The following is a 14,291-nucleotide window of genomic DNA, read 5'->3' as shown; positions in this document are numbered from 1 at the left end:
TTTGCATCAGCTGTTTTAGGACAGGAGGTCCTAGTAACAAACACAGAGCTAATAAGCCACCACCAATCAGAAGAGTTCAGGAAAGATAAAAAGGAGATACCACGTGTCCGACCACCTCCCAGAATCCTTCTTGCTGGCATCCATCTTGGCTAAGCAATGCGCGTGTCACCAAGGACCCTGAGTCAGAATGACTGGCCAAAGACAACCCGGAAACTAACCCCATGACCATAAAACCCAAGACTCAGAACCACGTGGCAGAGCAGTTCTCCTGGGTTCCTTTACCCTACTGCTCTCCCCTTGGGTTCCCTTTCCAAAAAAATCTCTTGCTTTGTCAGCTCATGCGTCTCCTCAGGCAATTCGTTTCTGAGTGCTAGATAACAGCCCACTTTTGGGCCCTGGTAGAGGTTCTCCTTCCTGCAACAAATGGAGTCTTAGAGTCAATGAAACACCACCTTTTGGGGGGCTTTCTATGTACCCTGCCTCTTTACTATTTATTTCCTTTCCTTTCTTGCCTGTATTTAAATTTTGCTTTTGATTGATGAAGAATTTTTTAAATATACTTTTCCCTTCTATTAATTTTGAATCTTTTAGTGTTTATTTTATAAATAATCAGGACAATTAACTTACTGGAGCCTAAAACAAATTAAAACATTTACTCCTTAATAAAGCCTCAATAAAAGTTAACTGTTATCATAACAAAAGAAATGAACATTGTCCTAGCTCATTAGGTATAAAAGTAATGTTATAAAAATCTCTTTAAATGCCAAGATAATGTCAAATGTGTCAGAGACAAGTTTCCAGATTTTCGTGAATCCAGTAATATACAAATGTCCATACAAAAGAAGGAGAGATGAGTGACAAAGAGAGGCAATGCGGAAAAAAGGAAACTAATTTATTGATACTTTTCTTCCACTATCAGATCAGTAAGAATGGCCTTCTCCTTTCTTTTATCAACCTCTTTGTCCATAAGAACAGAGACCTAAAGAGAAAATACTGGGCTAAATGAGGTTGACACAGTAGACTGATCCAAACCAGGATAGGCTGAAATTAACACTCTAAAGTAGGATAATGGAGGGAGGAGGGAGGAGGGTTCAGGATGGGGAACACATGTATACCTGTGGCAGATTCATTTTGATATATAGCAAAACCAATACAATATTGTAAAGTTAAATAAAATAAAATAAGGAAAAAAAAAAAAAAAGAAGAAAAAATAAAGTAGGATAATGTAAAATTCTAAATCAGGCAGTGATCTCAAGATAGCATGGAAAGCACTGATTCCAAAGGCATTAGAGCCTTAAGCAAAAGCACAAAATAAACAGAGTTCTTAAGCCTCTCCTAACATTCAGTAGATACAAAATAATTTCCCTCAATTTCCAAGTCCTAAAAATAAGCTTCTCTATTCTTCCCTGTCTCCACCAAAACAAAATTCCCATTCATACACAGAGGCACATTTCTCAACTACTGATTCTTACCAGTAATGATCTGGATTAAGCCTACCTGGGGTGGGTGTGGATGGGTGGGTGTGGGTGTGAGTGGGTAGGGGTGTCTGTGTGTGTGTGTTTCCTGTTTTGCTTATAGGGACAAATATCCTGAGTGGTTAACAAGAATGGTCGTGGGTAAGAAGGGTGAAGAATACAGAAAACTGAAACTGGTTTGTCTCGTTTTGCTTTCAACAGTCTCTCTTCCTTCCTCATTTATTGATTTCTCCCTCCAACCTCCTTCTTTTACTCCTATTGCTCTTAAGTTTAAGACTGAACTGAAGTATATTTTCTTTACTCTGTTATCTGTTATTTATTAATTTAACAAACACTTAACTAAGTACCTACTATATTCCAGACATTATGCTGGATACAAAGATAAGTGAGATAGACACGGTCTCTACCCTCGTAGGGTTTTCAATCCAATGTGGAAGGCAGCCTATTAAGTAAACAATTGCAATTTGAAAAAAGCTGCTTACAAAACAACATATAGCATTATTCTTTCTATTAATTGAAAAAAATTTAAGGCATTAAAATTGTATTCAGCAAATAAGATATTTTCAGTCAGATGACTTACAATGCTAAATGCTCCTTATAGTCTTTCTAATATCCCTAAATGATGGACTGAATCTTTAAGTTCTTCCCTCACCAATTTCCATTCCCTAAATTTCGGTTTCTTTTTCTCAAAATTTTATTTCAATTCACTTTCTTTACAGATAAAATGGCAATTGAAGCATTTCATGTGACAAGTATAGGGTATATTTGGGCTTCCCTGGTGGCTCAAACTGTAAAGTGTCTGACTGCAATGCGGGAGACCCAGGTTCAATCCCTGGGTCAGGACTATCCCCTGGAGGAAGAAATGGCAACCCACTCCAGTACTCTTGCCTTGAGAATTCTATGGACAGAGGAGCCTAGTGGGCTACAGTCCATGGGGTCACAAAGAGTCGGACACAACTGAGCAACTTCACTTCACTTCACTTCTATCCAAAAACTTCTAGAAGGAAATAAAATACTGGTATACCTAAGTAAGTTAGGCAAGGGAGAGTAGTTAAGTAAAAGGAAATTTCAAGACAGTTAACAGTTGAGTGGTTAAAAAAACACACACACAAAACCACAACATCTTTTAACCAACAAAGGCAACAATGTTCCTTGCATGACAACATTGAACTTAAAAGTATCTTAAGGTGAATAACAATTTTCAACATAAATTTACTTACTGATGATTTATTATGTGGTACTCTTTGGATATTGGAGAAGGAAATGGCAACCCACTCCAGTGTTCTTGCCTGGAGAATCCCAGGGACGGTGGAACCTGGTGGGCTGTCGTCTATGGGGTCGCACAGAGTCGGACACGACTGAAGCGACTTAGCAGCAGCAGCAACTCTTTGGATAACTTATATGTCTTTTTAGTACTTTGCATAAAGCAAGTGGCTCAATAAATGTTAGCTATACAACAAACATCTACTATTGAATATTTATGGATAATTTTTTTTAAATAACCAGAACAAATACCCAATTAAGACAGAAAGCCTTCTACAGTGAATCCTGGGATAAACATAAAAAAAGAAAAACAGTTTGTTAGATGAAAGTTATTTCCTTCTGGAGATAATGGCCAAACTTAAAACTCTGACATGACAAATTACTGAAGCTTCTTTGAGTGCTTATCACAGCACACAGATCTCAGGGATGAAAGAGAAAAAAATTCATATTGTGCAAACACTTTTATTTGCCAGTCAATATCCAAATCTTCCCTTCCTCTGCAATAACAAAAGCCCAATTTTATTCAAGGCAACCATGCATTCAGCTACATTTCCCTACTTCCCTGGCTCAGGATAATCTTTTGGTTATTATTATAACCAAAGGATAATTCCTTTGGTTCAGAATAATCTCCTTAAAGGGAGAGGTTGCATCTTTCTTTGTCTTTGCCTTGCTACCTGGAACTTTGCTTTGATGGATACAGCTCTGGCTGCTATTTTGGACTATGAGGACCAAGGCCACATTTTAGGGATAACAGATCAAAGAACTGGAAAAAGTTTAGGTCCCTGGCAACTTAATGAAGCAACTATCCTAGATTGCCTACTTTAAGAATTACTTTACATGAGGTAATAAATATTTTATGTTTAAGCCACCACTAAGTCTGTTTTCATTTTTGCTTTCTCAAATGATCGTGCAAGTGTGCTAAGTTGCTTCAGTCATGTCTGACTCTTTGCAACCCTATGGACTGTAGCCTGCCAGGCTCCTCTGTCCATGGGATTTTCCAGGCAAGAATATTGGAGTGGGTTGCCATGCCCTCCTCCAGGCTGGGGATCTTTCCGACCCAGAGATCAAACCCATGTCTCTTACATCTCCTGCACTGGCAGGAGGGTTCTTTACCACTGAGCCACCTGGGAAGCCCTCTTAACTGATCACTTACCTTCAAACAGGTAAAGAATTTCTATCTCCTTTTTACAGATGAGGCAACTGAGATCCAGAGAGGTAAGATGACTTGCACAATATCAAATTAGTGAAGAGGTGGGTCTGGCTCCTGTCTCAATGCTTTTTCACCAAGAACTGACTCTTCACAGGTTCTAAATATAAAAAATAAATAAAAATAAACATAAACATAAATTTAGGCTTATTACAGTGGTAGTGGCACATTATAGTGTATATATGTGTCAAATTCTATGAAAATAAAAGGTGCCAACATTTCTATACTGTGGAAGGAGTCTATATCATATCCCAGTGGGGAAGGAAAAGAAATATATTATCCAAATAGAATCAAAGACCAAAATAAGCAAAGGTATTTATTTATATGCCAAGGTTTTACCATATTGCTCTTCTTTTAAATAGTTTAGAAAAGTTCAAACTAAAAGCTTATTTTTTCCTCTTCAATGAGACTTCAATATACATTCTAAGTTTCCCCATTCAATCCTTAACTGGATTTTTTCTTAAAATCTTTACCTAGAATCCTTTTTTACTCTTATTACCACTTTTAAAAATTAAGCTTAGCCCATGCCTTAAATACAGAGATCAGTAATAAAGCACAACATCTCAAATTCTTTTTTGAAGCACACCACCCAACTGTAAAATATAAGGCAGTTATATTGCAAACTCACCAGTGAATATAATCAATTATTTCTAAGCAGTATATAAAGAAAATAAGGAAATAAAATATCTTCAAATTTTAAGAACACATATTTATTTCTTTTCATGGTACTATAGTTAACATAAAATTATCTAAGCAGGAGAGTGATCATATGCAACTTATGTTGGAAAGGCACATGACTTTTATTAGCATGGTCAAAAATAAACTGCAGATTGAATCCTAACCACTCCCATTTACTGCCAAGCTACTTGACTCTCTGAGTCTCGATTTTCCTATCCATAAATCAAATTAATACTTCTTCATAAGTTTTTGACTGGATGAAAATAAGAATGAATACAATGGAATTAGCACAGTACATGGCAACAGTAAATGCTTCATAAACAGTAATGCCCTTCCTGTCTTGAAAATTTAATATCTATATATTTAAATAATAAAAATCTGTGTTGTAAACACCCAAAGTCATCGAACTTAAACAGCAATAAGCCAGTTTGACATACAACCTTAAAATGTCATTTTTTTTGGAAAGGCCACGTTAGAGCTCTCCCTAGAGCATGCCACAGCCAAAGTCCTGATGCAGGTCAATGAAAAAAATACAACCCACAAAAGAAGAGTACAATCTCTTCCTCCCTGACATTAAAATCAAGCTTCTGAAAGAGACCCAGGTTTCTTCCTTCAAGTCAAGAAACTTGGGTTGCTTCAACCTACTGTCAGTGTCAGAATTCCGACAGAGAAAAGGGGTGGGGTGGAGAAAAACAGATGGCTTCTAAATTTCTCCATGGCAGCAGCGAAAAGGGCAAAAGCCAACCTACGGCTCAACTCCATTTTTCCATTTGAAAGTGACAGTCAATAGGAAAGTGAGATTCACAATAAAACATCAGATGTATGACCAGCTGAGCTGTATTCTAACCCTTCCCTGTATCAAGACATCAGTATAGATCTTAGTGTCTTTGATGCTCGTATCTGTAGAAAAGGACACCAATCAAGAAAACCAGTATTTTGCCTTTTTTCTCAATCTTAACAGATGGCTATAGTGTTAATTTTTTTTAAATCAACTCTTTTTAAAAACTGAAGTATAACTAACTAATTTACAATGTTGTGTTCCTTTCAGGTACACAACAAAGTGATTCAGGTATACATATATGTATATTCTTTTCAGGTTATTTTATATTATAGGTTATTAAGATATTGAATATAGTTCCCTATGATATACAGCAGGTCCTTGCTGCTTATCTGTTTTATAATTAACAATGTGTGTATTAATCTCAAACTCCTAATTTATCTCTTCCCAACCCATACAGCATGCTTGATAATGAGTTTCTGAAAAGCAAATACCATTGCTCATGTGTATATTCAATAAACATAAAAGCAACAGCAAAATTTTTAAATTTATTAAAATTATAATGTCTTCATCATTTACACATACTATACTTCAGAGCCTCTTGAAAGTGAAAGAGGAGAATGAAAAAGCTGGCTTAAAGTTCAACATTCAGAAAACAAAGATCATGGCATCCAGTCCCATCACTTCATGGCAAATAGATGGAGAAACAGTGGAAACAGTGACTGACTTTATTTTTGGGGGCTCCAAAATCACTGCAGATGGTGACTGCAGCCATGAAATTAAGACGCTTACTCCTTGAAAGAAAAGTTATGACCAACCTAGACAGCATATTAAAAAGCAGAGACATTACTTTGCCAACAAAGGTCCATCTTGTCAAGGCTATGGTTTTTCCAGTAGTCATGTATGGATATAAGAGTTGGACTGTGAAGAAAGCTCAGCGCCGCAGAATTGATGCTTTTCAACTGTGGTGTTGGAGGACTCTTGAAAATCCCTTGGACTGCAAGGAGATCCAACCAGTCCATCCTAAAGGAGATCAGTCCTGAGTGTTCATTGGAAGGACTGATGCTGAAGCTGAAACTCCAATACTTTGGCCACCTGATGCAAAGAGCTGACTCATTTGATAAGACCCTGCTGGTGGGAAAGACTGAAGTCGGGAGGAGAAGGGGACGACAGAGGATGAGATGGTTGGATGGCATCACTGACTCAATGGACCTGAGTTTGAGTGAACTCCAGGAGTTGGTGATGGACAGGAAGGCCTGGCATGCTACAGTCCACGGGGTGGCAGAGTCAGACATGACTGAGGGACTGAACTCAACTGAACTGTACTTCAGATAACTAAAATACAATATATTAAAAAATTCTGCCAAAAAATAAAAGAAATACAGCTGCCATTTAATTTTTCATTAGGTTGCTTTAGATTTTTAAAATCAGAGCATGCTGGAACCAGAAATGATCTTAGAAGTGGTTCGGTTCAGATCTTACTTTTATAAAAGGTTTAAGGCACAAGGAAGTTAATTGACTTGGCCAAGATCACCTGGCAGAGCCAGGATTGGAATCTGGCCCTTAGAATTAATTCTAATGAAATACACTTTTTACCAGATTGTGGTAGTTTTAGAAAATTTAGATTAATCATTAAAGTTATCAAGGTTTTTCCTTGAATAAATTATTTTAAATTGTTAGAAGCCTGTTTTTTAAAGTCTATAAACTAACTGCATGTATTAAGCATAAGAATAACAGTTTCCCCACTTTAGACCTTCAATTATTTTTAAAAAGCTAATCATCTATCATGTCAAATATAGTCAACTCAATTACTCACAGTACTTAGAGGATTATTTACTTTAAGAAATATTTTTGATACATTTTTAAATCTTACACTTGATTCCTCCAGCTACCCAATACTTAAAAGGGTATTTTGCACACTTCAGTCATCCAAACGGTCCTTAGAAAGTGGAAAACACTTAGAAAGTGCATATTCTAAATAACACAAAAATTAGTTTGGTATGTCTAGGAGGTATATAATGTGCCCCCAAATAAAAAGACACTGGTATTGAGCATGCTACTGATACTCTATATTAGTGCCCATAATCAATTATCGCTGTTTTGAAGCATACCTTTATTGCCTTAATTGTGCAAGTCATTTTAACTGGTATTTACAGAACACAAACCAACTTGGCAAAAAGCATACTGAAAGGGTATATACAAAATGTGTGGTATAAACAATAAATAACTCAGGAAATCAGAGATATGTAAATGCAACATGGACTCCACCCTTGCAAAACAGATAAAATTAGAATAGATGGAGAACAACATGGATAACTACAAGGAGACAAATGAATTTTTCACTCATCTTGGAAAGCTGGAGCAGATCATGGGGAGTTTCAAGACCAAGATGAGAAACAGGAGTTCCTATGTTCACCCTAACATAGGGTGAACACCCTAATTATTTGATATTTCATTTCTAATTCTAAATTTCCATGTTTTTTCTTAAACTTTGGACTCTACTAACTGAGGAAGAATTGTTGAAATATCTGTTTGTTCAACATTTGTTGAACTTAGTTTTCAAATTTTATAAAACAAGAAATACAACTTGGCTTAAATCTGAACTAATCCAAGGCACTATCTATGAGGGACAAGATGCAAGAATCTGGAGACTGCCTCACACTATTCAACCGAATTCATGAGGAAGGATAGTAAGAAACAAGTAACTTAAGTAGGCCGTTAAAAACAACAACAACAACAACAAAAAACCACTATAAGCTACCCGATCCAAATCTATTATACAACTAATCATATTACTTTTCATGCATTCCTGAAAGCAACCATCTCATCAATTCAGTTCTTATAAGGAAAATCCACAATTTCCTTCAAACAAAATTGACAATCAGATATAATTGCATTTAACCTCTCTTTTCCCTCCTCCTCCCTTTTCTAACGAAAGTAATACATAGTTTGGTGTTCATATTCACCCATGGATTTAATAGCTTTAATAAAAGGCTTAGATGGCAGCATTCTTATTCAATTGTGCAAATGGACACTATCCAGTTTAGGAGTTTGGTAGACACTTTGAGACTTTCAAGAGGTTTCTGTCTCCAAGAAACGAGAATGGTTCAGTGGTTCAAGTTCATTTTTCCTCTCTTACTTAACTTTATAAAAATAATTGTCATCCAAAACCACTGCCCAGAACCATCCACAACAATAACCACATTTAGTCACTCAGTTACCATTTAGCAGGTGCAACAAGAAAGTACCGTCTTTCTCAAACTCCATACCACCATCTTACATCTAAAGATTTGTCACTTAGGGAAAACAATACCATAACTGGCACCAACTTTCTCCTCTCCTGATGTCAGCGGCTGCCGGCTTAACAGAACCGGCAGAAGAGCAGGATTCACCGGCCTAGCTTAGCTCGGCGTCGCGGGATGCGGTGAGCATCAGCCTGGAAGTGGTAGGTGTACCCTGTTCACCAGTGAGCACGTCCCTCGCCCATCGCCCTGCCAAGGCCAGGCTGGAGCCCACCCCGGGACTCGGTCCTGCACTTACCGACCCTCGCCTGCTCTTCTCCAAGAGCCTGCCCCTTGATAGACCCCAAAGAAAGCACCGGTGCCCTGCAGCGGGTAGAACGGAGAAAGGGACCCAGCGCCTCCAGCTAGAGCTGGAACCTACTCCCCACTGTGCCCGTCCATAGTGGAGCTCCCACCATCCTCACTGCTGGGGCAGGGCAGGCGAACTAAGCCTTATCTCAGGACCTGCCCCAGCCTCCCGATCCTCACCCACCTTGAGGCCGCCAGCTTTACGAAGCCGGGTCTCCAAGCGCGAGGCTCCGCCTGCTGAATGCTTGCAGGGAACAGGCTGGCCTCTAAAGCCCCCAGCCGCCGGCTCTGCACTGTACTTCTACCCACGGCGCGCTCCCGCCTCCTTGCTGCCATGGCGACAGCCCGGGTCCCCGGCAGCCGCTGATTGGTCCCACCGGGAGGGTGGAAGGCGCCGATTGGCTAGGGCGGAGACCAGGCCGCGCCGGAGGGCTAGGAGGCGGGCGGTGTGAAGCTCTAAGGCGTAGGAGCCTCGGGGAGGGTGAGCCAAGAGGGACGTGGCGCTCTGCGGCGCGGACTAGGAAGCCGCGCCCCTTCCTTCTTGGGCTTTCATGGAGAATCCTGTGGAGCAGGATTAGGGTGGGTGAGGTGCTTACCCGCGACCGGGACAAAAAAACAGGTGTCTCCTCGCCCTCGGCCGCCGGTGCGCGCTGGCAGCGCCCAGACTGGTCAGGCGGTCAGGCGATTTTCGCCCGCAGGCCTCCTTGGGGTCTAATACCCCGGGCCTCCTCCTTGGCGGGAATCTTACCCGTATTTGTAAGCTCACCTACCCCGGTTTTGTTATGCCGTGGGCCACTGTGGCTTGATTGCTTTTTGTTTCACCTTCTCTCACACCCGTCTGCGGTATCTTTCTTTTCTCCGCACCCTCCTTCTTATAGAACTAAGACATCTCCACACCCATCATTTTAAAGATGGGGAAACTGATCGTCAAAGATACTTGTCGCTCGAGGATTAGAGAAACTTTTGGAGCCTCGAGGCTGGTTTCGATTGAGTCTGCTAAGTAATGGCATCTTTCTCTGAAGCTGTTTTCTTGCTTGCAAAAATGGTGTTTATCTCAGAGTTGTTAGTGACGCTTAGATAAGATTCCAGAAAACCAGTATAGAACCTGCTGCATATGTTAGTAATGTTAGCTGCTTTTTATCAGGAAATAATACAGGGTAGTAGCTAAATCACCTATTTGGAGCCCAACTGCCCACGTGAAACCAATTCCTTGACTCGCTTAAGCGCTGTGTGCCTCACTTTCCTTGTCTGTAAAATGAGAATAATAATAGTATCCTCCTCTTTACAGCATAAGTAAATAGAATAGTGACAGGCACATAGTAAGTGCTCTATAAATGTTAGTACTTCTCATGTTAGTGGCTGAGCCAGGGCTGTAATTCAGCTCTCTAGATTCCAAGACCGGTGATCTCTACTCTTACACAACTCTCATCTGTACGTGAAGAACAATACCTAGAAATTCAGCTTATTTTAAGGTTCAGGAGGAAGTGCTTGTCCCTTTTCTTCAAATCGCAAACTATCTCCCTTACTGTCATGAAAGTCCTAGTATGTTGTGACTGCCTCCACTGAAGGTTTAATAGCAGAGGCAAATGCAAGGAAAATAATCATAGTTCTGATGGAGAGATTGAAGAATGAAAGCACTGGAGTAAGAAATGAGTTCAAGAAGTTATGGTGTAGGAACACTACACCATAGTAGTGTTTCATCTCTATCTGAAAAATATAAATACTAATGTGAAGGTATTGGTAATATTAATATATAATTAGTAACCAATGTTAGTGTTAGATTAGGAGACAAGCCACATCCCGTCTCTGTGGAAAATACTGAATTGTGAATACATCAAAAGCAGGAAGTATCTTCCACATTTTTATTACCCATTATCTACCACAGGGCCAAACACACTGTGCTTGATCTAAGCCCTAACATTTGAGATAAACCCTTTAAGGGGAAGCCCTGAAAGATCTGGTAATCTTCTACACTATTATCAAGATAAATATTATTTATTATTATTATCTAGTAACCCAATGGAAAATAAGAAATTGGATTAGTCCAACAACACAATGAAAAGAGAAAGAACCATAGCTGGGTGACTGAGACGTCAGCAATATTCTCAGCAATATTCTGGGGTGAAGGAAGAATAAAACAGGAAAACAGGGCAAACAGAGATGAAACAGCAAGATTCAGGATTAGGAGAGATCCCTAAGGAAGATATTTCAATATGTCATGTGCCTGTAAAGCAGGCAACAGCATCTATACTAGTAAAGATGCTTTTGTGATGGAGAAAAATAAGAACGTTAATCATGAACCCTGGAACTATGGGCTGAGGGACTTATAAGGAAATGTTACTTTATTTAATAGGTAAAACTCCAAACTTGGGGCTTTGGCACTAATGGAAAATCTCCTGATGGGAAGAAGGACGGAAGAACACACTACTGCACTGTTCAAGGAAGAAAACAAGGCTTTGGAGTCAAAACTAGGTCCCAACCCTGCCTAAATTAAAAACCCGCTTCTATATTAGTTGAGTGTTCTCTGCCAAGTAACTTAACCTTTGTCCATAGCATAGCTTCCTTATTTATAACATGGAGGCAATAATAGTTCCCACTTCATAAACAGGTGAGGATTAAATGAGTTCGTATTTGTAAAGCAAAGGGGTGCTTGGCACATAGTAAGCCCATAGCCCATATATTAATGTTGGATAAAATACTGATATCAGTTTCTCTATCTGCAACCTGGGATCATAATAGTGAACTTACTATAAGGTTCAAATGATGTAGGTAAATTGTTAGAGAAGAGATGCTCATAGACATCATTTCTCTGCCCCTCCATCCCTACAAGCCTGCAACCTGTTACCTCTGAACTCCTTTCTGATTCACACTGTCACTGCCATCAAGGGGCTGTTGCTCAACCTGGTCTAAGCAAGGATAAAATATCATTGCATGATTTTTCTTGACTCAGGTGAAAAGCTCAAAATGAGTTTACTGGAGGCCAGGAGAAAATGGAAGGGAAACAACTCCAGAGAACCAGCTGATGTGAAGCCTACCTCCATACTTTGGGTCGTCCAGGAAAAAACAAAAAGGTGTCAGGGGGATTCTGGTTTTTCAATACTTCTACTTTCCCCTTCTCTCTTTTTCTAGGGTCCCACCTGGCCGAGTTCCTCATTGCATTTAGAATGGAAGAGAGGGAGGCAGTAATACTTATAAGAGATGGTAAGTAATCTGAAGGAAGAAAACAACAGTACACTCTACATGGGCACCAAGACTTAGTAGTTTTATACGGTCTAGGTCAGTGGTCAGCAAACTATGGCCCTTGGGCCAAATTACCCAACTGCCTGTAAGGTATAGTTCAGGCCGAGGCAGAAAAGAAGGAGAGACGACCTCAATGGAAGTAGGTTACCTTTATTCAGGCAAGGAGGAGTGACAGGCAGCCTAACGACCAGGCTGAGTGCAAGAGGGGTCAGGGAGGCTTCATATTTAAAGGGAGGTTTGTGGAAGTGATAAGGGAAACATTAGTCAGGTGGGATGTTTTGGGTATTCTTTAGTTGAGATGGCATTTGTAGTTCGGCAGGGGGTGATAAATCCCCTGGGCAGGGGGTGATAAGTCTCAGTTAGATACAACTGGCCTGGAGCATCAGGGAGAGACCTAAAGTTCGGTTTTGTTTTCTCTGAAGTTAGATGATTCAGCGAGGGCCTTTGACACTGTTGTTTTCTTTTCTAGGCCCAAAGACTCCTTCATTCCAGATCCTGAAATCATAAAAAATGGGGGAAAGGGCGCTGTATCTCTCTGGCTACTACCTGCTCGATAGGGGTGACGGTTTTGGGTCTGGAACAGAGGATCGTCCTAGGACCCAGGGTCTCCTTTTCCTGAGCTTGGGATGAGGCTCTTGAGAAGAAGAATGGTCTTGACCTGGTCTCAAGAGATGGCCCGAGTCAGTTCTTGGAGAAACCTTTGAAACAGATTGAAGAGACAGGGTCCAAATAAGAGGAATAAAATGATAAGTACCAGTGGTCCCAGGAAAGGGAGCAACCAAGGGAGGGCCTGTTGGAACAGGTTTTGGGGACTGTAAAGGTTTTGTAACTCTTTTCTGTAGCATTCAATTCTAAGTTCTTTGACTCTGCCCTGGACTATGCCCTTTTCATTAACAAAATAGCAGCTGTCCTCTCCTAGGAAAAGGCAAGTCCCTCCCTTTTTCACGATGAAAAGGTCCAGGGCTCACCTATTTTGTAGGACCACAGAAGCTAATGAGTTAATTTGTCTTTGAATTGAAACGAAGGACTCCACTACATGCTCCATGTCTTCATTAAGTTCTTGGGATATGCTAAGTCACTTCAGTCGTGTCCGACTCTGTGTGACCCCATAGACGGCAGCCCACCAGGCTCCCCTGTCCCTGGGATTCTCCAGGCAAGAACACTGGAGTGGGTTGCCATTTCCTCCTCCAATGCATGAAAGTGAAAAGTGAAAGTGAAGTCGCTCAGTCATGTCCGACCCTCAGCGACCCCATGGACTGCAGCTCACCAGGCTCCTCCATCCATGGGATTTTCCAGGCAAGAGTACTGGAATGGGGTGCCAATGGGCCGAGGTCAAGATGCCCCCAATCCCAGTGCCTAGGGCTGCTGCTATGCCGGTAACAATCAGGAGGGGGGCTATGACAGCTCGTCTTTTCCTGTTGGAAAGTTCCCCTTGTGGGTAGACTATTTGTTCTACCGCTTCTTCTTTGAGGAATGTTAGGCCCGGGGTCAGGAAGACCAAGATGCAAGGTCCAAGGGAGTCCAGGGGGAGACATGAATATGCATAGGTCCTGCAGAGAATGAAGAGTCTCGGATTGGTGCAATTATTTGTGCTGTTCCAGAGAACCCAAGTGGAACAGAAGGAGGGAGCGGAGTTTGTAAGACCAGTGTAGTTGGGACTAGAGTAGTTGATACAGGTTAGGTTTCAAGAGGCTGAGAGTAGGACATTGTCAGAGACTGGTCCAATGAGTTGTGTAGTTTTTTGTTGGGAAGGGGAGGTATAGTTGCCCTGTGACAGCCAGGTTGAGGGTAAGGGAATTGCTATGTGTGGTGAGGGAGACAGTGACATGCATATCCAACACTGGGATGTGTGTTGTGTGTAAAAAGAAGAGTTGAGAAAGTGGGTAAGGTGTTGGTTGCCAGAGGGAGGTTTTAGGAGAGGCCATAATTGGGAAAGGAGGTCTAGGCATTTATAAGGTTCAGGAGTCGCCTGTAACCAGGAAATTATGTTCCTTATGACTTGTTCTTGTTTGTTTTTTTTTCCCGATTTTGATCTAGTACCCCCGGCATCTGAGTACCCC

The 14,291-nt window shown here is 40.7% G+C and overlaps 1 protein-coding gene and 1 long non-coding RNA gene across 5 annotated transcripts in view; one reads left to right on the top strand and one right to left on the bottom strand.

Annotated features, from left to right (window-relative positions):
- The window catches only part of NUCB2 (nucleobindin 2), a 47,484-nt gene extending 38,164 nt beyond the window's left edge, over positions 1–9,320 (bottom strand). For 2 of the 4 annotated variants that reach the window (XM_025266717.3, XM_006041190.3), the window contains exons 1-2: positions 9,176–9,320; positions 3,892–4,045 (exon numbers count right to left, since the gene is read on the bottom strand). The gene's annotated coding sequence lies outside the window, so the exon portion shown is untranslated. Of the gene's footprint in view, positions 1–2,695; positions 2,837–3,891; positions 4,046–9,175 lie in introns of those variants that run through there. The other 2 variants (XM_006041189.3, XM_025266716.2) reach the window with 2 other exon arrangements.
- Positions 9,321–9,436: 116 nt separating this feature from the next.
- LOC102403358 lies at positions 9,437–13,316 on the top strand. Its single transcript, XR_326046.3, has 3 exons — positions 9,437–9,570; positions 12,121–12,192; positions 12,701–13,316. It is a non-coding gene; the product is annotated as an uncharacterized LOC102403358 (long non-coding RNA).
- Positions 13,317–14,291: the final 975 nt, after the last annotated feature.

This window comes from Bubalus bubalis, chromosome 16 (genome assembly GCF_019923935.1).
Source record: "Bubalus bubalis isolate 160015118507 breed Murrah chromosome 16, NDDB_SH_1, whole genome shotgun sequence".
Classification (NCBI taxonomy): domain Eukaryota; kingdom Metazoa; phylum Chordata; class Mammalia; order Artiodactyla; family Bovidae; genus Bubalus; species Bubalus bubalis.
The sequence above is the reverse complement of the archived record's forward strand: the minus strand, read 5'-3'. Positions and strand labels throughout refer to the sequence as shown.